This window comes from Protopterus annectens, chromosome 2.part1 (assembly GCF_019279795.1).
Source record: "Protopterus annectens isolate FY-2018-M chromosome 2.part1, PAN1.0, whole genome shotgun sequence".
Classification (NCBI taxonomy): domain Eukaryota; kingdom Metazoa; phylum Chordata; order Ceratodontiformes; family Protopteridae; genus Protopterus; species Protopterus annectens.
Genome location: NC_056729.1, coordinates 225,171,607 through 225,196,611, shown reverse-complemented (window position 1 = coordinate 225,196,611; position 25,005 = coordinate 225,171,607).

Genomic DNA, 25,005 nt, shown 5'->3' with positions numbered 1-25,005 from the left:
TGTGTATCTTATTAATGGTTTATTTATTTATTTATTTATTTATGTATTTATCTATTTATCTATTTATTTATGTATGTATGTATGTCCTAAACAGGAAAAAAATGCACTGCATGGACCTTTTTCAGATTTAATGCTGGGTTACAGGATAAGAAAGAAAAAACTACAATTATTTCAGTGGTGTCTGTGATGTATAATGTCTGCAACTAAAGTGGTGTCAATGTTGTTTGTTTTTCATTCACTTAAATGTAAGACTGCATATGTCACACATGATAATTTAATAAAAATATTTACTGAAAAAGAAAAAAAATGAAAAAAAACACACTCTGCAATCACAGAAATAAATTATGAAGCTAACCCTTACTAGCCCACCCAGATGATGAACTTCTAGAACAATGGGCCCTTGTACAGCAAAAGGCATCCATGGGCTTTGTAGATACCCTTATCACATTTTATGATTGATCTACAGATTTGTATATTAGAGAAGTAGCCTCTGTTTGTGACGAACCCCAAAAATCTGAAGGGCAGGCATATTATACCACTTGCCTCAACCAGCTAAGCCAGGAATTATCTTTGGAAGAACAATTAAACGACAGGAAAATGAGGAAGTTTCAACATGACAGGGATGACTCTGAGCAGGGCAAACCTTTTGGTCCTAATAAAAATGTCAGATTCAGTAATGGGGGTAGGAAACCCTTCAAAAGGAAGAGATCTAGGTCAAGCTTGAAAAAAAACTACTAACTCATGGAGTGGAAAATCAGCAGATAACTCCTTCTCCGTGACAGATTCTGAGGCACAATATACTGCAGTACCCCCAGCCTCAAAATATAGGAATTCCGATACCCCTTTAGGGGCAGGACACAGAAGGGAGAGAGAAAGAATTACAGGAATCAACAATGTAGAAACTATATTGAAGGTGATGGCACACAAATAGACACTTGTAGCAATGTTTTGAATATATCTTCCACATCACTTAAACTGAATTGCACTTGCTTAATAAAGGACTCAACTTTGTACCCACTTTCTTTGCTTCAGAGGATTATTTAGCACAAGATGTTATTGATTTTGAACCTCCAACTGCAGTTGTTGACTCTAATATTTTCAAATTCCAGAAAACGACTTTTATGACACCCATGCAACACTCAGTCCAAATGTTTCAACAGATGGTTCTCAAAGATCTGCATTTTTTGTCCCGGGAACATATCAGGCCTAACAACCTTTCAAGGAAGGAACAAGAGATCATTTTGGATCTACAACAAAATAAGGATTTAGTGATTTTATCAGCTGATAAGGGTGGGGCTATTGTGGTCATGGATTGGTGCAAATAAGATGCTGATGCTCAGAGAAAGTTGAATAATGGTCGTTACTATGCGTATATGCCCTTGGATCTTGGTCCCAAATTTAAACTACAAATTGAGCGATTTTTGTTGTCAGCCAAGGGTGAGGGCATAATTTCTCAGTTTATTTTATACCATCTAACTGTCCCTGATCCTAGGCACCAGTATTTGTACCTGTCACTTAAAATCCACAAAATCGTGTATGACACACCTGGATGACTAATTGTATCTGGTCACGGATCTCATACGGAACCCTTGTCACAATTTTTGACACAACACCTCCAGCCTCTTCTCAGATATGTTAGATCTCGGATTCAGGACACCACCCAATTTTTACAGATCATCATGGATACACAACTGGAACCAGGGTGCTTGTTATGCACCCTTGATGTAGCGTCTCTATATACCAGTATTCCTCAATGGGCTGGGCTATTAGCCCTGGAACACTGATTTTTTCAGGCCAAGCTCTATCAACCTGAACAAGTACTCACAAAGAACACCTACTATTATCATGGCAAGTGCTTTTGGCAGGTACAGGGTACGGCTATGGGGGCATCTTTCGCCCCCATTTATGCTGACCTTTTCATGGCTTATGTGAAGGAGCAGTTAATTTATGATGTTACTCACAATTTATATCTTGAGGAAATTGATATGTGGAAATGCTACTTAGATGATTGCTGGATGGTTTGGAAAGCTGATGAGGGGTACTTGCATGAGTTCATCGAATACGTTAATGGTAATAAGTGGGGTATCCAATTTACAGTCAACTACAACATGGACCAAATTACTTTTCTGGATGTTTTGGTCACTAGAAATCCATGGACCGAATAACTTTTCTGGATGTTTTGGTCACTAGAAATCCATGGACCAAATAACTTTTCTGGATGGTTTGGTCACCAGAAATCCAGATCACACCCTAGATACCCTGTTTTTTCGCAAGTATCAGCAATACAACTCATTATTACATGCCTCTAGCTTTCACCCTTCCCACATTAAATGTAATATCCCCAAATCTCCATTTTTCCATATTAGATGGATTTGCTCCCACCCTGACAAATATCATTATTACAAACAGAACCTTGTTAACAGGTTCAAGTCCCGGGGTTATAAAACTGGCATGATTCTTATGGCCAGCAATTTGGCCTCTTCCATGGATAGGATTGAGCTTCTGAGGTACAAGGACAAACAACAACTTGGCCAACCTGTACTCAGATTGGTAACTACTTTTGGACGCAATATTAATGTGCTATTGGATAGCGTCAACAAACATTGGAATATATTATTAGCGGATGAGAGGGTATCGGGCATTCTTAATGATCGATGCCTTTTTTCCAATCATAGAGGCAAAACCCTGGGTTCATATTTCAATCATTACAAACAGGGTTTGATTTTGGAAGAACAAGCTCAAGCAGCTTTAACGGGGGAGTTGTTGCAGGGTTACTATCCATGTGGGCATTGTGTCCATTGCTCTAGGGTGGTTACATCCAAACAGTTCACAAGCAAACATATGGGGCTGGGCTTTGACATTAGGTTTTTGGCCAATTGTGGAACAGAACTGGCTAATCTACCTGGCCATTTGTACATGTTCTGCATTTTCTACTGGGCAGATCTCCCACCCAGTAAGATTAGTGACATCAGGTAAAAAAGACCAAATAATGCACTTTTCAAGCACTCTTTGATACATGCCACAACCACTTTTAGGTTTACCATTATTGATATAATAATTGGGGACTGGGCTAATAAAATAGGTTGGCACAATATATTGAACAAAAAAGAGAAAAACTGGATCATTAAACCAGGTGGATTATTCCCACCAGGTTTAAATGAACATTTATAGCCAACCAATCAGAAGGATCCTTGTTGTGTTGTTACACTTATGCATATTAGGCTCTGTTTTATTGTTTCATTTTCAATACTAAGGAAGGCTTAGTAATTTTGGGCTGAGACTGGTCTGTTTTTTGCCTACTTATGCTGGAATAAATGGATATTTAATACAGGCACCTTTCATCTTTGTGTGCTGGCTTTTGTTTTTTAGATTGCATTTGTGGTATTTTGGGGCCGTGCACTTGCTATACTTGCAGGTATTTTATCATTGTACTCTTACTCTACTATCAAAACTCTGCTCTCAGCCATATCTGCTTGTCTACCCTTATACCACACATTTGTACCCCACTTGAAGTAAAGCAGTTTTTGAAAGGGATTTTGCATATCTACCCAATTAGAAGACAGGTGGCTCCTTCTATTGATCTTAATTTTGTTCTAGAAAAGCATATGCCATTTCTTTTTGAATCTGCTCATGAGGACAGTATTAAGTAGTTGTCTTGGCAAACAGTATTAAATATTACTCTGACTTCTGCAAGAAGAGTATCTGAGTTGAGGTCTTAGAATGAGACATTCCTATCTCATTTTTAACCAAGATAGGGTTACTTTAAGAACATTCATTCCTTTACACCTAAGGTTGTTTCAGAGTGCACAATAAGTCAAGATGTTCATCTCCCTATTTTCTTTCCAGAGTTTAAAAATGAAGAAGAATTTTATAAATTCTGGGTGTCCACTGTCAACTCAGATACTAGGCATATAGGACAAAAATCTTCAGGTTTGATTATCAGTTCTGTGTCTCCCATAAAAATAAAAAAAATAGGCAAGCAGTGTTTAAGCAGGCAACTTCTAAATGGTTGCCTGAAGCTGTTTTTTTCTCCTTAATAAGAGACTTCTAGACAAAGTCAGGACCCACTTTACCAAGCCTCTGGCTACTTCTTCAGAATTTTTTGAAAAAAGTAGACTCTAGAAATATACTGCATAGAGCAACTTTGTTATTTGTCCATACCTTTGCCAAGCATTACAAACTAGACATCTTCCCTAGATCCAGAGCAGATGTTTATTGAATAATATTTAGGGGCTCCTGGCCCCTGACCCATCTTCCTCCTCCCTTGCTTTCCAAGAACTGGTATTCATCCCATATAGCTTACACTACTGCAGTACTGATCTAATGATGAACATTGTACACTTGTGTTAGTAAATGTACCATGAAAATATATATTCAAATATATGTCTGCTGCAGTAGCCTTACACTCCTTCTACCCCTCTAGTTTTGTAAATTTTATGGCAGGGTGAAGGATTTTTATTATTGTGAATCCTATTTGGCAGGGCTCCAGCCTCCTTCTTCTTCTAATGCAAAAAAGGTGTGAAGCTTTGGCACCTAGTTACTAATTTTATCCTGCTTAATTTATGTAGGGCAGTAGCAATGGTGTGTGGAAGGTGCCCTAAAGCTTGGCTGGTTCAGTCCTTGGCATGAACATCCATCTAGCTTTGGACACTGTCAGAAAAATATGTATTAGTGTATGTATTAGTAATATGCTTAGTGCATTTAAGGCTCAAAAAGGGTTAACACATTTATTCTATTTCACACTGCATAAAATCTGTACAAATTGCAGAAGCTTTGTAACCTTGTATTGTCATGAAATATGCACAGCTATAATCTTTGCTTATGCTTTGGAAATTTACAGGGAAGCAGATAATTTCTGCTTGTGTCAGGAAAATAATGAATAGATGTATCACTTGTATTAATGTTATGAGCCTTAGACAAGGAGTTCCACTTGTGCTGTGAGAAAATACACAGCTGCAGAAGCTATAGATAATCAGAACAAAGACTGCCTGAAAATATGAACTGCAATCAGCATTTGCTTGTGCCTAAGCTGGAAAAGTACCTTGAAATGTAACACATGTATTAGAACTACACAATAGAAGCTTGTAACGGGCTAGAGCCCACCAAGGCCATGTTGTTTTTCTCAAAATGTTTTTCATTAATCCAGTCATGTCAGCAGAAAATCTGAGTAACATCTGCTGTAGAACAATACTGAAAGTTGTGTTTGATTACGTCAACCATAGAAGGCAATGTCTTGTAAAACAGTATAAGATTAGCATATTTCCTCTTAGTAGTTGGCAAAATCCTGTATTTGCATGTTTTTGTCTCCTTGCAGCAAGTTATTAAATGTGCCTTATCTGAACCTTACGTGTATTGGTCTTTGAAGTTTTTTCCTTTGACAGATTGGTCCTTCGGACCGGAAACCCTCACTTCGCCTCAGATCAGACAGGCCAGGTGGCTTGAAACCATATGGGGAAGAAACCACATCGGTTCTTCTTATTTGAAAAGCCCTCCAACTGAATTGTCGTACAAAAGAGGCCAGCCACTTTCTGATCTGCGACTGAAGGACGGGTTTTTCATGAACCAGGTGATCAATCACGAAGGCTCAGGTAAGGTGAATCTAACTTTTTTCTGTTCTAGATCAGGGACTAGATTTGTATTGTTTTTGTCAGGACTGTATTTTTACAAGTCAGGGACAGAAAAGATTACTGTCTTGTCATAGATCAGGGAAAGAGAGTAGGTAGGCAGTCATTCTGAAGAGACTATAACAAAATCCATGGTACCACGTTACATAACGATTAAAAAAGGTAGAACAAAATGGGTAATAATTGCTCAAAAAGACCCCGAAATCTTCCATTAACCGAAGACGCAAAATACATGCAGATAATATTAAATACTACTCAAAGTGGGTTAATAAGCATTAATTTGATGGTAAATTAGAAAAATCATCGCTTATCAAACTTGTCAAACAGCTTAAAACCAATTCCAAAGGTCGGGTAAAAATGCAGCGCCAATTAGGAATTCCTCAGGCACACAGGTGGATTGAGGAAGTAAACCATAGGGAACAAAAAAACAATAATTCAAAAGCAATGTTTTTAGATAAGGAGGACAATAACTTAGTAATAGCATCGGCCCCTCCGCCCCCCCTTACCAGAATATGAAGCAAGTGAACAAGTTAGTCCACTCCGCAATATCCTGCTGCCACTGTAAATAGAGACACTACAAAAGCAAAACTGTTTATTAGAGATCCCATCGAGACCAGGTCTCGAACATGGGCAGGTAACTCAAAAGGGGACAATGAATTATATCAAATGGGTAGGAATTCATGATCTATGAGTGAAGAAGAAATATACCCACTTATAGAATTACTTAATCCTCAGGCAGGGCAAGAAGGTCAGGACTCAACTATTCTAGTGTATAGACCCTGGACTCCGGAAGACATCCGAAAAGCCACTGAGGGAATTTCCCATCCAAAAGTTAATTTTAGAAAGTTCTTAGAAGATTTACAAGGAATGAGGCTAAGTTATAATTTAAACGGAGAAGAGGTAGAAAAACTAGTCAGACAAATTGTGGGACCAGATTGGCACATGATTAGTGGCAACTGGAATCCTCGTGACGCTGCACACAGACCCCTCCCACATAGCAGTGCAGAACTAGACAACAGAGTAAAAGGTCTTACAGACCGCATCTCTGAGAAATGGAAGCCTAGGGCAGACTGGACTTGCAATGATCAATGCATCCAACAAGAAGGTGAAATTATTGACAGATATTATGCCAGACTGTTAGAATGTTTTAATAACCATTGTGGAATGCAGGTTCCTGAAGATTAGACACAAGATTCCCCATATGAGCAGCAATTAAAGAATGCATTTTTGAAAGGCAGCATTGCACCCATAAGCAGTTTTATTACAAAGCACATGGTAGATCATCGTACAAGCAGGTTACAGTCATTACTTGAATATGCTAGGCATGCCGAAAGGCATTTTAATAGCAAAAAGAAAAAAGAAAGTCCAAGTATATTCTGTAGAAGATGGAGCAGGAGTTTATGTAGTACAGTCCAGGAAAAAGGGCAAGAGAAATGCCCAGGGAAACAAACAATCTGATCAGCGATCAGAGGACTTTGATGGGCGAAAGAAAAGGGGTGAATGTTTTAAATGCGGTAAAAAGGGACACTTGGCAAGGGATTGCAAGAAAAACAAGAAGGCAACCACAGTAGACAAGGAGGGTGAGGACTGACTATATGATAATCAAGAATCACTAGAAGGGGATAGCAGAGAGAGGACAAATGAGAATGTGACAGAAGGAGTAGAGGATGTGACAGAAGAAATAGAGAAAGTGCAGGAAGTTACGGATAGTGAAAAAAATGAAATATTGGATTTAGCTTTATTGAGCTTAGAGCTCTCTATAGCAGACACAAAACCAGAAGTTACACTCCTGGTAGAAGGGAGGGAGGTCAAATTCTTGTTTGACTCAGGGGCATCACGGACCCTGATACATCCCTCCAAACTGCCAGAGAATTCAGAGTCACCTGATTACATACTAGTGAAAGCAGCTAATGGACAGCTGTATCGGGAGCCCCTCTCCTATAATATTGCAATAACTGATCCTGTTTCAGGATTGACCCAGAAAAGCAAAATTTTTGTTTCTGCAAAATGCCCAGTAAACCTCTTGGGCAGAGAACTTATGGAGCTATTTGGTATAGCAGTAGTTCCGACTATGCAGGGTATGGAAGCACATCGACAAATTGATACCTTTGCAATGCAATCAGAGGGTGAAATGTTATATTGGTACAGCCAGGACTTAGTTATGACTGGTCCAGTGGCAGTGACCAAAGAGTTGATGAACGTAGCCATCAGCAAATTCCCCTCCTTTGACATTGATAAACAACATTTGTTGCACTGTACACTGTATTATTGTAACACACCAGGATCTGATAAGGAATATGAGCAAGAATTGTTTAGAAATCGTGCAAACAGATTGATATTATGTAATCTGTACTGGGACATGGAAGGGAACAGTGTAGCCAGCTGTTCATTGCCCCAGGAGTTCTTTGCACTCTATAAATCTAATCAATTACCACATGTTAGCTTAACTAAGGACAAGAATGTAAAATGGGTAGACTTAGGAGAAAAAGTCACGAGATGGGAAAAGCAGACAGAGTTAGAAATGTCAGAACAGGGAATACAAATGCAGAAGATGAATTGGATAACTCAGACCCACCCAGCCGTGCACTTGCAGTCTAGCAAGGACAGCTGATTAGCACTCCTATTAAAGGAGGAAGAGAATGCCTTACAGAATACACCAGAAACTCTTTGGTCAACAGGAAAGTCAGATGTAGGACTTGTTCGTACAGCGGGACCAGTTACTATCACGCCAAAGTCAGCATTTAGACCACAGAAAAGACAGTATCCCTTAAGAAAAGATGCAGAGGTAGGAATCAAACCTATTCCAGCAGCTTTACTTAAGGAAGGGGTGCTGGTGGAATTTCCTGATTCACCATATAACACACCCTTATTTCCTGTTAAAAAAGCGAATGGAGAATGGCGTATGGTCCAAGGTTTACAAGCTATAAATGACGCAGTAATACCAAGGGCACCTACAGTGCCAGACCCACACACCCTGTTGAATGATTTAAAACCTCAACAGAAATATTTTTCTGTGGTAGATATCAACAATGCATTCTTTTCGATACCGATACACCCTGACAGCCAATATTGGTTTGCATTCACATTTCAGTGGAAAAGGTATACATATACGCGACTACCACAGAGATATTGTGAAAGTCCGACAATATTCTCACAAGAAATGGCAAGCAACTTGGCGGGATTTACCACACCAAGAGGCAGTCAGATTTTACTTTAAGTTGATGATATCCTGCTGGCAGCCCCCACCTAGCAAGATTGCAAAGAAGATACCATAGCGCTATTACAATTTTTAGCCACTGAAGGAGATAAAGTAAACAAAAATAAACTGCAGCTTTGGAAAAAACAAGTTAAATACCTAGGATATTTAATATCCAAAGAGGGTAGGACATTAGATGAGGACAGAAAAGTAGCGATTTTGCAAGCACCAAAACCCACTACCAAGAAGGAAATGATGTCCTTCCTGGGTACGACAAATTTTTGCCGGAGCTGGATTCCAAACTATGCCTTGGAATCTGCACCGCTGACTAACCTGATATATAAAAAGCCTATGGCATCACAGGATTTGTTACAATGGACACCAGAAGCAGAATCTGCTTTCTGCAAACTGAAACAATAGCATCCTCATTAGTTTTAGGATTACCAAACTATCATAAACGTTTTTTCCAAACTGTAGATTGCAAGCAAGGTTATATGACATCAGTGTTAACACAGCAGCATGGGGACAAGCAATGCCCTATTGCTTATTATTCATCACAACTAGACCCAGTGGCACGGTCTTTACCCCACTGTGTACAAGCAGTAGCTGCAGCTGCAATGACAGTACAGGCTTCGGCCTCAGTAGTTTTGTTCCACCCTCTCACATTGAGAGTGCCTCATGCAGTCACAATTATTTTACTGCAAGAGAAGGTAGCATATCTTTCCCCTGCTAGGCATCTTTCCTGTATGACTATATTGTTGAGCCAACCTCATATGACAATTGAACGACGCACGACTTTGAACCCTTCTACCTTTCTCCCAACCCCTGCAGATGGCACACTACACAGCTGCCTGCAGGTGATTGAGCAAAAGACACTGCCTAGAAAAGATCTCACAGATGTCCCCTTGGATGATACCGAGGTGACATACTACGTGGATGGCTCGTGCAAAAGGGGTCCTGCAGGACAGAACCTAGTAGGATATGCAGTAGTTTCTGATACTGAGATTATAGAAGCAAAACCTTTACCACACAATTTATCTGCACAGGCAGCAGAAATGATTGCCTTGACATGGGCATGTACCTTAGCAAAGGGTAAATGTGTGAACATTTTTACTGACAGCCAGTACGCTTTTTCTACTGTACATGTTTTTGCGCAACAGTGGAAAAATCGTGGAATGATAACATCTACTGGCAAACCAATCAATCATGCACAGTTTATTTTAGATCTTTTAGAATCTATTCAGTTACCTCAGAAAGTAGCTATTTGTAAATGCACAGCTCATACCAAGCAACAGGATAGGATTTCAAAAGGTAATGCGAGAGCTGATACAGCTGCAAAACAGGCAGCTTCAGAAGTATTTCGTTTGAATGAGGAATTACAACCCTCTGGGATTTTAGACTTAGAAATGTTAAAGACAATGCAGACACTTACTACGCAGGCTGAAAAAATAGATGGGTAAGATGAGGAGCAATTCCCGAAAAGGGGCTGTACATCTCTAAAGAAGGGAAATCGATATTACCATCTAATGTTTTTAGATATGCAACTTTGTTGAGCTATGGGCAATGCCATGTCTCAACAGGGGGGATGGTACAGCTGGTGAACCGAGTGTTCACAACATATGGATTCTTAAACTAATCTAAAAAATTTTGTTTAATGTGCCACGTTTGTAACAAACATCATGCACAAGGGGCGCTAAAGCCCAAGCAAGGGAGTTTCCCTACACCACCGTATCCGTTTCATACTATCTGTATAGATTTCATAGAATTGAACAAATGAGAAAATAAGAAGTATTGTCTTGTCATTATATATATGTTTTCCAGATGGGTGGAAGCCTTTCCGACTAAAAATCCAGATGTGGCTACCGTAGCAAAAATCCTCGTTAAAGAAATCATCCCTAGATTCGGCATTCCGGAAAGGATCTACAGTGACAATGGTACACACTTTGTAAGCCAAACCATACATCAGTTAAGTAAACATTTTGGTATTTCTTTAAAAAATCATTGTGCATATCATCCGCAATCTGCAGGGTTAGTTGAGAAGCATAATGGGATTTTAAAGAGTAAGCTAAGAAAGTTAATAGCAGAAACAAAGAGAAATTGGGTGTACTGTCTGCTGCTGGCACTGTTGAGCATGAGAACTGTTCTGAATGCAGAAGGATTGACTCCTTTTGAAAAACTATTTGGAAGGGCTTATTATATACCTCAGTGGAAACCTCTCATGCCCGCAGACCAGAAAGCCGACTGTACACTAGCAGTGTATATGAGAAATTTGTTGAATTCTAAACATCTGTTGCAGTCAAATTCTGTTTCAGATAAAGAGCAAAGCAGACCATCAGAAGTGGCAGTGGCTCCAGGAACCTGGATCTGGGTGAAGACAATAAAAAAGAAGAATTGGACGTCACCAAAGTGGGAAGGTCCATATCAAGGGCTTCTGTTGACACCCACTGCAGTCAAGATCACAGAGTGTGCCTCGTGGATCCACCTGATGCACTGCAAGCTAGTTAAGAACTTTGAACTGGACAAAAATCTTGTCACATGTCAAGAGCAAAACTGATAGAATCCAGAAAAAACAAAAATGCAGAACAACCATTTCCTCAGAAGTATTACATAATCATCCTGTTAACTGTACTAGTGACAATAATCTTTTTGTTGTGACCATTCCTTTTTCCAGCCACACAAACTGAACTGAATAAACGTGAAGCGTTACTCATAGACTGATACCCAAACTTCAACACTTACCAGGCAATTAAATATGTGTATGCTGAGACTTTCAATGTTTCGAACTGCTGGATTTGCACAGCTTTGCCGACAGCATACGGGGGGTTATTAATGATGACAGTCCCCCTAGGGGTCAACGAGACCTGGGAAAACTTGATTTATGATACCTCAACCATTACATCACAAGATAAAATAACATTGCACTTGTCTATTCCACAAAAGGGAACTGTGTGTTTTTATAAAAATGATACTGTTCAGGTGGGTTGGAGCAATTGCAATGTGACTGTTCCTTATAAATGTTACACTAAAGCTAACAATGCAGGTTCTTATTGTAATACAAACTATGATTCATTTCTTGAATTGATGCACAAAACAATTGATGAAGTAAAACATAATTCTGTTCTCAATAAACAACTGTCTATAATTGAGAGAAAAATGTTTCATGCAGGGCGAGTGTATATAAATAGCAAAGTTACTACTAAAGTAGAGGACTGTTATTTTGTATGTGGCAGAAAAGCATACAAGTGGTTACCTGAGAATTGGTCCAGCAGTTGTTTTTTGGGCTACCTGGTTCCGGCCATACGACACACTGCAGTTTTACCTCGAGGAAAAATTCGGAATGTCCAAGAAGTCGTCAAGAAACCTGTAAACCCAGTGGGGCAAATTGATGCATGTTGGAAAAACCATCATTCTATAGGCAATGGACTGACACACATGGACTTGAGTGATAGTGTTATATCGTGGGCAGGCATATTACCAGCATATGGAGCAGTGAAATCGATCTGGGAGCTGAGAAAACCATCTAAACTTCTCAAAGTAATGAGTAATGTAACTTTTTCCGCTCTCGAATTGGTGACTGATGAACTGAATGCCATGATAACTGTAGTGCTTCAAAACCGCATAGCTCTCGACTTCACCCTAGCGGCGAGAGGCGGTACTTGCGCTTTAATCCAGGAGGAGTGCTGTTCGTATATTCCTGACCATAAACACAAGATAGACAATCACCTTGAGGTAATTCAGCAAGTGTCGGCCATGACCAAACCAGGACCAAACCCACTGACAGACTTTTTCCAGAAATGGTTTGGGGGGTGGGGTACTATCCTAATGAACATCCTGATTGCCATTTGTGTAGGAATGATCCTACTGGGAGTATGTGTTTGCTGTGGCATCTCCTGCATGAAAAGACTGATTAAAGACTTTATAGACATGTCAGTTTCTGAAACCTTATATCAAAGTACTGAGTTTGAAGAACTGTTAAAAGATTGAAAATGCTTTCATAATTTTAAATTGAATGATTCTCTTAACTGCAAATCCTAAGTGGGAAGAGGTTAGGAGAAGAAAAAACTGTTTATGCTTATTTTGAAAGTAGAATAAAAGTATTAAAAGGGGGGAAATGTCAGAAAAATATGTATTAGTGTATGTATTATTAATATGCTTAGTGCATTTAAGGCTTGAAAAGGGTTAACACATTTATTCTATTTCACACTGCATAAAATCTGTACAAATTGTAGAAGCTTTGTAACCTTGTATTGTCATGAAATATGCACAGCTATAATCTTTGCTTATGCTTTGGAAATTTACAGGGAAGCAGATAATTTCTGTTTGTGTGAGGAAAATAATGAATAGATGTATCACTTGTATTAATGTTATGAGACTTAAACAAGGAGATCCGCTTGTGCTGCAAGAAAATACACAGCTGCAGAAGCTATAGATAATCAGAACAAAGACTGCCTGAAAATATGAACTGCAATCAGCATTTGCTTGTGCCTAAGCTAGAAAAGTACCTTGAAATGTAACACATGTATTAGAACTACACAATAGAAGCTTGTAATGGGCTAGAGCCCACCAAGGCCAGTTTGTTTTTTTTTCAAAATGTTTTTCATAAATCCAGTCATGTCAGCTGAAAATCTGAGTAACATCTGCTGTAGAACAATACTGAAAGTTGTGTTTGATTACGTCAACCATAGAAGGCAATGTCTTGTAGAACAGTATAAGAATAGCATACTTCCTGTTAGTAGTTGGGCAAAATCCTGTATTTGCATGTTTTTGTCTCCTTGCAGCAAGTTATTAAATGTGCCTTATCTGAACCTTACGTGTATTGGTCTTTGAAGTTTTTTCCTTTGACAGACACAGCAGCAGTGACCTATTCAAACATCTATTGCTATTGTACATTTACTCACACATTTGTAAATTTCTTTTGAACTGATGTTGGACACCACTCTGCACTGACATTCTTTTCTAAACATGTAGCCAGGTAGTCAGTTGTACCTGTTTTTATTGCAAAAAAACATAATTACAGTCCTCAGAATTATGAAACTGTCATTTTGAAATTGAAAAATATATTCTAAATTGAGTGATTTGTTGGAGTATTCCAATTACTCTGAAGTAAACTGATATCAGAATTAACACATACAAACACACACATATGTACACACACTCATTCAAATATATATATAAATATATGTATATATATATATATATATATATATATATATATATATATATATATATATACACAACTACACAAATACATGCACACACACATTTATATATATATATATATATATATATATATATATATATATATATATGTGTGTGTGTAAATACATACATATATGGTTGTAACTCAATAGGCAGAGTAGACATTTAGTAGAAAAGTGTTTTTGTGGGTGGAAAAAGGAGAAAATGAACAAATGATTCATTTGTGTGACTCACATATGGTTGAATTTAGTTCTATATAGTGTAGGCAAGCAAGAGTGTGCTTAATGTTTCAATGAAAAGGTGGTGGTTTTGTGATTCTGTGAGCCTGAGCTATAACATCTGGTTGAATATTCAAGTGTATGTGGGATAGGGTTAGATTATGGGTTAAGTAAGGGGATAGATTCAACGTTGTGCATGTTTGGTGCCCTTTTGTCTTGTTTGATAGTTATTTTGGCAAAAGGGTTTTTAGTAATGCAATGTGTAGGATTAGGGTTAGGGCAGTGATAGAGTTAAGGCTACAGTTAGGGTTAGCACACAAGACTAAGATGTTGCAAAACATTCTGCAATAGCCAGTGTATTTAAGAAAAGCTTTCATCTGACTTTCATAGTGCATACAGATCATTTCTTTTCTTTCATTTTCTTTTCTTTTTTATTGCATCTGTAAAGTATACTATGTGGATAGCTGCCATTATTCCAGTTTACATTTACCAGCATTCACAATCAATCCCACTTTTTAGGCAAGTGAGAGTACAAGTCCACTGAATACATTTTTATGTCCTCCACGTATGCCATAGAATAGCATTAATTGGGCCACAACATTTTATCTGTCAGCCTGTGAAAGATGACTAGGGTTACATATACTCCAAGTGGTAACGCTGATACAAAGGCTCCTTTTTTATTATATTATTTTGCTGTGAGGCCAGAAAGTATCTGTCAGTATACATTTGTCAACTCGACTTTTATGAAATATCTTGCTTTTTCTTGGTTTTCTGTTAGCTCATCAGTTTTGGACATGTGATAGTTACCAAATTTGAAAACCCATTCAGCTTTTTAAAGTCATTACAGAATCTAACATGTCTGCTAGATTTATGGGTTAGTACACTTGGGCTGCTGCATTCAATCTGTGACCCATCTGACATATCTAGTTTGAGTAATTTTTTATATGATCTCTTTCTAATTGGTTCTGTGACTCTGGAAGTCCATAAGGTCTTTGCCTAGCCTCCATGCCCAATGTTGTCTCTATATTGTGTTCCACTAGTTTAGGTGTCCTACATATTTCTAAGACCACATTTTGTTTCCCAGTAAATATTACCTCATTTCCTGATTTTGTACTATGCACAGAGATTATTCTAGCTATACTTCATGACTTTGTGGTCTATTCTGTAGGAGCTTCAGCTTGCAAGCTCCCTGCAGAAGTTTCTGCTTCCTTCCATGGCATAAATTCCCAGAGTCAGACATTATTATTATAAACACATTGTTGCATTAACAGAGCTATTTACCCTTGCTTCCTTTCCATGGGAATGACCTACTTTAGTTTATCCTGCAAACTATTAAAGTATACTATTGCATTTTTCAATTATGTATTTTCCTGTACCCGGCATTCCTTGCAATATCAAGCAATCCATTCAGATTTTGGACATACAGTAGCTCTTGTGGCACCTCTCTGACTAAAGCAGTAAGTAGGGTCAAAATCAATCCTACTTTTTTATTAGTTGTAACAACAAAGTTTCTCAGCTTGAATTTCAGTGCTATTTGTCAACTAATCCATCAGTCTGCAAATGGTAGACTTTTGTTTTTAACCGTTTGTATTTAAAGTACTCACATAACTGGTACAGTACTCCTGACATAAAATAAATGCCTTGCTTGAAAAGTATGCCCATTGGGATACCTGCTATGGAGAAAAACAATGTTTCCTTGGCACAAGACATAGTATGAGCATTGTGTTATGACACATGAGTATATCAACTCAAAATAACTATGAACTGATAAATCTGCAGAAATCAGAGGCTGAAATGAAAAAAAAATGCTGGCTGAGTATGAGACTGTTCAAGAAGAGCTGTTTCAAAAATGGTAGAGTTAAAGGAGTGGGCAAACAGGGGAGACCTGAGATTTTCTGCTGTACCAGAGAAAATGGAAGGAACATACTATATTCATGTTATGATAGCCCAAATCTGGACTGGTACTCCACAGCAGGATTTTTTAATTGAAAGGGTACATTGTATGAATGCTTCAAACCTGGCCATGAGAAAGCAGACAAAATAAATATTAGTAAAAATGCAATCATACCAGCAAAAAGGACTTTTTAGCAATGATTTACACAACTGCAATAACTATATTGAAGGAATACAAGATAAGAAAACTGTAGAAGCAATTTCAAAACATTTTGTATAGTTTCTATGCAGTAAGTATTTTTGATAACAGATTTTGGCAAAAAAGTAAAACATTTAGAGTATTCTAATACCAGCATAATTTAACAAAAGAAGGAGTTGATTGTGACAGAACTATGGCAGAAGAGCAAAGTATTAAAGTATTAAAACTAGAGACATTAGAGTGTTTGTGGAAAATGATTCTTGTATACCAGTCAGAAAAGAAACAAATGTATTCCAGCAATCAGGGAGTGTCAAGAGGCAGGTGTGAGATTCAAGGTGCTGTATCCAGCTGTCTACAGAGTATTTTTTCCCCACAGGAATGTGATTTTATGCAGAGCAAGTTAAGAAGGTAATATAAAATGTTGTCCAACAAAAAGTGAGCCATCAAACAGAAAGGGAATCTTCTTCTCATTCTTCTGATAATAAAGGTCATAGAGAGACTTTGCTAGTGAAACCTTTTCCAATATTCCAAAGTGAGAAGCTTGAGAGACAGAAAAAAAAAAAAAAACAGGGTTAACTAGAAGAATTGGGAGTATCTTCAACTTGAGATAAACATGATAGCAGGAGGTGACATTGAAATTAATGAATAATTGTGAAATTATAAAGCAACAATCATATTATGAAATAGAGCTTTATAAGAAAAAGTAGAAAGATTGGAGTTTTGTTGACTTTGTTAAACTTGTGGCGGACTGAAAAGTGTAAAACCCACTTCATGTCATTAATGTTTGGAAGGACATTAATGTAAAAGGAATAAGAAAAAGGTAATTGTAAACAAAATGTTTTGTTCTTAACGGCATTTTTATAAAATATTTAATGATATAAACTGCATAAATGTAGTAAATCATTTCCATTTAGTGTTGTATGTGAAAAAGATACTAAAGTAAACAAATGTCTTGTTTTTCTTCATTTTAATTTTAGGATATGTAGACATTAAAATGTAAAAAGAGAAGAAAAAAAAAACAAACAAGTTTAAGTTAATATGCTGTAATCTTGGGCTGTTGAGGCAGAGTATGGGATGTAAAAGTGCGCAAATTATGATACATGTAGAGCCGATATGTCTCTCTTACTTTTGCATAGGCAAATGTTTGGATTAAGTCCCTTGGCTTAACCTAATAACATTTTCTTTTGTGCGTGTAAACAAGTAAATAAGAGAACACTGCATGTAATGAAAAGTTTTCCTTTAGCAAATCGATTTTCACTTTGAACTGAGAAGACTGCAGATGTGGGTACTTGCACATTTTGTTTTCGTCTTTCAAGGCAGAAAACCTGACTACAGGGACAGGCAACAAAAGCCAGAGCACTTTTTTGTTAAGTTAAAATGTATTGTTTTCTGAAAGCATACAAGCTGTTTTTCACATCTGGGAGGGGAATAAAGATAAGACCAGAACACCCAGACATTAGCGTAATTAAGGGCATATCCTGTAATATGTGTCATTGCATGGATAACCTTAATTTTAGGTTAGGCAATGGCTATGTGTGCAGCTGTAGATTCAAGGCAATTGTTCTTATCAGGAGGGTTAAATTTCATTATTTGAATATACACATTGTTCTGCATGTTTGTTTTAATTTAATAGGTACTGTCTGTGTGTGTGTGTGTGTGTGTGTGTGTGTGTGTGTGTGTGTGTGTGTGTGTGTGTGTGTGTGTGCATTTTTTATTTTTTTTGTTTGTTTGTTTCTGGGATTTCATTAAAACAAATAGTCATGTAAAATGTGACATAGGTTCAAATTGAGATGATAAGAAATAACTGTATAAAAGATTATCATACCAAACATTAGTTGGTGCTTGTAACACAAAAGCTGGAAATAGACATTTCAAAAACTGTTCTACATAATAGGTGGGAATAAAAACTTCTTTTCATAATGGCTGCAATATCAATACTATTTTGGAACAGGAGTAGCTTCACAGGTATAGGAAAAAACGAAAAGAGTATTGAATTATTTTAAGAAATGCAGAGTACAAATAGCAGTGCTACAGGAAAAATATTTGGAAAAAAGTGAGCATGTGAATTTGATAAAGAAAGGATTTCAGGAGAGATATTCAGCAGAGTATCAGGGAGAAAAGAAAAGGTGAATACTTATACTAAGTGCTAGAGGAGCTGCAACAGTGACAAGAAGATAAACAAGATAATAAAGATACTGGCAAGGCAAAAGGATTATGCTGGCATGCATTTATATTCCACATAAAACTGCGATTATGAAGCTTAAGAAAAATTTAGGCAAAATAATCAGCTTTCAGCAAATGAGGTTTGGGACAAACCAATTTGTCCAGGACCCTCTTTGGTGAATGGGGGAGTATTTTAAGAAGGAAGGGGGTGGGGGGTTTGTGTGGTTAAGTCAGGTCGTAGGGACTGTGACTTTGGACAATAAGGGGTAAAGTGGTTTGGAAGTTAAGGGGAAGTGATGTAGGTTAGGGAGGGATTTAGCTTATATATATATATATATATATATATATATATATATATATATATATATATATATATATATATATATAGGAGCAGAGGAAGTGGTGTCACATTTATCCATGAGTTGGTGACCCTCCCTCTTTCCCTCCCCAAAATTTCCTTTTTGTGTTATTCCTTGGTAGTTCGAGGGCAGAGAAGGGGGACGGGATTGTACTCTTCTGTTCCCCCTCTAGGTGAAGGTGGTCATGGCTTTGAGTTGGGGTTCAAGTGAGTTGCTGGACACTGCTTGACAACAAGTAAACTTAACTGGATGATGGTTAATTTGAAAGGATGAGCAGGTTCACTGCCCATTTAAGGTTTGGTAGGGTGAGTAGGTACACTGGCCTGATGGATAACTGAACAGGGTGAGTGGGTACTCTGCCCTGATGAATGATTCAGCCAGGATGAGTAGGTACACTGCCCTGAGATCGTTCAAGAATTGTGAAGTTTACTGTTACTTGTTTTATGTGAATAAAGTTAATGATTAGCTAATATCAATAAAGGTCGTCAACTATCTTTTGGTGTTGGTGTGAGTTATTTAAAAGGGGACCAGGACAAGGAATATTCCTTATAAGTAGAGACTGAAATTTGATTTGAAACTGCAAGGATGTATCTGGAGGACCTAGAAGGGAAAATATAACAAAAACGGTAGATTTCTGAAGAAATTTATGAACATATTTGGAACAGAATATATGAACTCAGTAGAAGGAACTTGGGCAGAATTTACATATCATTCACCAAGGTACAATGACTTGACTAGACTATTGAGAAAATATATTTCACAGGAATATGTGCATTTAATTGAAAGCTTTGACACACATCCAATAACTATTTCAGATAATGCACCCATAACAACTAAGATATAATTGCAGTATAATGAAGTAAACATGAGACACTGGTGCTTTATCACCTACCTGTTAACAAGAGGAATGTAAGGAATGCACAGTAGAAGTCATTTGAGAGTTATTATAGATAACAGAAATTTCTTCAGAAGTTATAGGTACTGAGTGGTATTAAATGAAAGTTTAAAAATAGGATAGAAATAAAAGAAAAAGAGATATGGTTAAGAAGTAACAGGAATTATTTAGAAGGGCTCACAAAGGTTGAAGTATTGGAGAATAAGGGGAATTTCACAGAACAAGAAGAGGCACAACTGCATAGTGCTAAAGAGAAAATAAGGGATTGAGAAGAGCGATTGGATAAGCAGTTCACAAGAAAACAATGTTAAAGACATATATATGACTCTCAAGTATGCAACAAAGTCTAGAAGGTTTAGGATTTTTGTTTACAAGTTTTTGCAAAGGCATTTTTATACTGCAAGCAGAACCCAAATAATTTTTCCTCATGTAGACAGCAAAAGTTGGAGTTGTCAATGGGAAGAGAGAGGGAACTGGGAATGCATGTTTTGGGAGTGCAGTTAGTTTGTAGTATTCAAAAATCCTTTGCAGAGCACTCCCTCTCATAAATATTGGGTGAGAAAATAAGTGCAAGAAAAGTCTAAACCAACTACACTTGAAGTGTTGTTTATTGTAACAGAGATAATAGAACTGAAAGTGGGATTTTAGAAAAGAGTAGGAGCAAATTACGTAGAAAATATGGAAACTATGGGAACAATATACACAGAATGATGTTTTAGAGGAGGTGTGAAATTTAAAAGGAAGGCAGGAACTGAGCAATGTATGAAATGCTGGATTGATTATAGTCATACAAAAATATTTGATGGATAATGTTTATAACTAGGAGCATGTTAATATGGTTTGTTTTCTTTTATATAAATGCACGTTTGCTTATGTTTCAAGTGATAATTCTATAAAGGTGTTAGGGAAAGTGATAGGAATATGCAAACCACTATCTTTCCCTATTGTTCTCATGATACTCTCTAACTCTATGTAAAGTAAAACCTTTCCATTGTAATGTTTAAAGTTAATACGGCTTACTTTTAAATGTACTAACTCAAGTCAAGACTGTTTTTTATCAACTAGCCTCAAGCGCAAAGGTGTTGCTTCTTCCTCTAAAAATACTGACACTGCAGCTTTTTCTGTGTATTCCTCTCCATAAGTTTTTTTTTTGGCAGAATCATCTTCTGCACTGCTTTCTTCACTATCAGCATGGGCTTCTTGCATATCCTCTTTTCTTTTTGATTGCCCCCCTACTTTTATGAGAATGGATACCAACTTCTCACTTTCTTTTCCTTTTCCCTTCCTTATCCTGCCATTTCAATATGAGGGGTATTTCAGAATAAAAGTTATTCTAAGTTTTACTTCCTTCATTTCTTTGAGGAACACGGTGTGGATGGCTTGCCTTTATTTGCAGCTTTGCAGTCTCCATTTTATACAACAGAAGTAGACTGAGCACTCTGCACTCTCTGGCTTTTTCTGAAGTTCCTCACTCAAGTACATTTCTTTTTTTATGTCCATCCTCTCTTATTCTGTCAACACTTCTGACTTATATTTTAGAGTTTGCAATCAGTTAATTTTCAGATCCTATACTGGCAACTCTTACTGTTTTGGTTTTCTGTTGCTGTGCAGTTGAATTATACTTCTAATAACAGTCAGAATCCTTTATATTACCTCACCCAAACCAAATTTTAATGCCTTTTGTAGTTCCTATCCCCACTCAATTTTCCTGACTTTGGTTCTGGATCTCTACATGAGAGTCATGGTCTTACCCACTTCTATTCTTATACCAAGTAGGTATATGACTAATATTTTTGTGCATGTTGTTTTCACTTGCATCTGCCACAATAATTCATACAGATAGTTCAGTTCAGATGATAGTAGTCTCAGATGGGCATGGAGGTTCTTACAAACATGCTAACCAGTGATAGATTCCATTTGCTAAGCAAGCTACTCCCATCTTCTTGGATGCACTCACTGATGCAGTAGACAGTAAAGACAGGGATATATAATTTAATGTGGCTATCAAAAATATAGCTTATGTTATGGATGCACTCTATCACATCATTAATGAATGACAGTTCTAATAAAACCAAAGCATATTTGAAAATTCAGAAAGAAAATCCCTTCAATGAAGCTACAAAGTAAATAAAAATTAGAACAAAAAGAATGAAACTGTATTAAAATGTATAGATATTTATATCACTATGAGACAATTTTACCCCAAAATTTCATTCTCCTTATTAATACAAATATTATCTCATTTCCTTTTTTAATTTTGAAATAAAACTATAGGCATCCATTGTAGCTGAAAGATTTTGAACTTTAGCTAATAAACTTATCTCTAAATTTCAGACAGGATTCATGGAAGCTAGGCAACATGAGATAATACATCATGCTGTAATTAATCATGTATGACAATAACAATATATCTAATAATCATGCTGTCTTTCCTCTAAATGCTAGGACAGATTTTAATCTTGTTCATGCTAAGCTTCTCTTTAACATTTCATCCTAAATATTGACAATTGTCAAGGTATAAATCTCTTGTGATTCACAGAGATGTATTTATCATCCTGAGGTTCGGATATGTGTAGCTGTTATCTGGGAAGAGTGCCGCTATGCCTATATGCAAATATTCTAAGCACAGTTTTTTGTGCTAAGTAGTTGTAAAGGCATTTTAATAAACATATCTACTCACAGCAAAATCATATAGTAAATGATGGTAATCCTTATGTATGTGCAAAGTACTATGTGGAAATGTTAGCATTCATACGGTTTCATTCATTTGCAGATATTGTAGATGAAAGCAGCTATGTGCAAGCATGGCTAATGTAGTTAAGCTAAATGGCAGACAACACTGATTTTATTATTAACGTTTGAAAAATATAAAGGGCTTTTGTAAGCTTTATATAGTGGTATCCTTACGTGGGCACCCTGTTGTTTTCTTTAAAAAATAAAGCGGGAAAGATAGGAAAGATTGAAAAAGTGAAGATATAACAAACAGAGAAATATAGAAGGAACACCTCAACAGGGTTATGCTGGATGAGGTGAGAGGTGGGTTACTATGTTTTGGCAGGGGATAGACACTCTATTTTTTATTTTTTTTTTTATATAAGAAGGCAGTTTGTATGGGAAGTAGGTAAGAGAGTATAAGAAAGTAAATTAGGAAATGAGGGGTATGATGAGGAGTTGAGATCAGGAGAAACTCCCACCCACAGGACCTCAAGCATTTCCAACCCCTGATGGAATTGCAGTGGAAGACCCCAATATCGAGTGGGTGGAGACCTGTGTTGGTGTGGTGGTTAGCACTAGCCCAGGCAGCAAGTCTTGAACCCAGTGGGTTCAAGACTTGCTGCCTGGGCTAGTGCTAGCCACCACACCTGGACAGATTGAAGATGTCTCTCCACCGGTTGCTCTACCACATCTTCAACCAAGTCAAGAAGCCCATAGTCTGTGAGTCTTGTCAGGCTGTCATGTGCCAGAGTGTCTACAGGAAGGTGCCACTCCCCCTGACCCTGCAAGGATGTCCCTGGTTGAACAGATGGTGAATGCAGTTGGGCTGCTCCTAAGGTTTCTGGACCATGGAAAATGAACATAAATTGGGAAGAAAGAAAATAAAGAAGGACAAAGGAATGTATAGTTAAAATAAGGGAAAGAAATGAGGTGGTAGAGAGACAAATAAGAAATGGGCACAATAAATTCGCTAAATACATAAGTGTAATCTTTATTAATATTTTTTTTTTATTTTTATAAAACTTTATTCAAATAAAGAGAAATTGCTGGAGCTGCTTTTTGAAACAAGCAAACAAGCTGTACATTACTATGAAGTGGTGATTTTCAAATTTGCATTATACTGATACTAATGATATATGCTAGTGTAACTCAAGAAACGGTAATGCACTTGACATTTCTGGCTGATATGGTTGCCAACTCCTGCCAACAAGGAAGTGTTACAAAAGCATTAGATGCAGGACAACCAGATTCCATAAAAGCTTTTTCCCACATGCTATCAGACTGCTGAACAACAAACCCACAGCCTAACCTGCAAAATGGGTAAAATATTATTTATGTGCAATATGTCATTGTTATTTACATAACTATCTACACAGCTCACTTTATATGTCTCTATCTGCACTATGAAAACTGTAAACTGTAAGTTTATGGCATATGTTGGTGATTAGGAAGTTTTTTACATGTGCCTCTTTATTCATGGTATTGTTGGTTATATATCCTTATATTACTACTGAGTCTGTTCCTGTTGTTGTTGTTGCTGTTGTTGTTACATTTGTTTTGTTTCTGCTGTAAAAAGCTTTACAATTTTTTACTTTATTTATTTTTAGTATCCTTTTGATTTCTATTTTTAGTATTTTAAATTATTTAATTTAATCAATCTTCCTTCTGTGGTACGGGCCTGACTATTGAAATTCCATGCAGTGATGCACACCTTTTTCCTCTGTGCTGATTTGTGTGACAATAAAGTTTACTTTGACTTTGACTTTGTGCTAAAGTTGTGTACAAAAAGCACTCTACTTATTCTCCTGGCTTTGTGTATAAATTATTCCTGCATTCATAGCTATAACATAAATAAGAAATATACAAAAAGCTTCATTTATTACTTAACATTTCTATTATGAAGGTATTTAATTTATTTTTAGTCATTAGCACCTTCAGTTAATCATACAAGTCTACTTTCCTCTTTCTCTCAATTTTAAATTATTTCCTCTTCAGCTGTATATCACAGACTTCAATGATGGTTGTCCATCTCAGGTGTGTGTTTTACAATATTTCTGATGTGATTATGTTTACTATTCAGAAATGAACTATATATATCTATACCCATTTCATATGCATTTCTATTTTTTGTACACATTTCTTCTGAGACTTGCTGTGTCTTCATTTATTAAGCACTAAAGCAGCAAAGCACATAATTTCATGCTTTCATTACAACTAATCCATCTGTGCTAATCAGTGTTTCCTTTATAATGTAAGCTGAAATGTATGATTAAAGACTTTTTTCCAATTGTAACATTTTTATGTCTTGCTATGGTCAAAAATAATTTCATGCAACACAGATTAGCAGAGTAGACTAATCTTTGTTGTAAAAGAAAACATGCACATGGAAGAAGGCAATCATGGTCTCTTCTTCTTGAACAAGGCAATCATACTAATTTTTATACGTTAAAAGTCTTTTAGCAAACATGTTATCTGTCAGACTATGGCTATTGACCAATTAAAACTATACATATTTATATTATTTTGCAGCTAAAGAATTCCGTA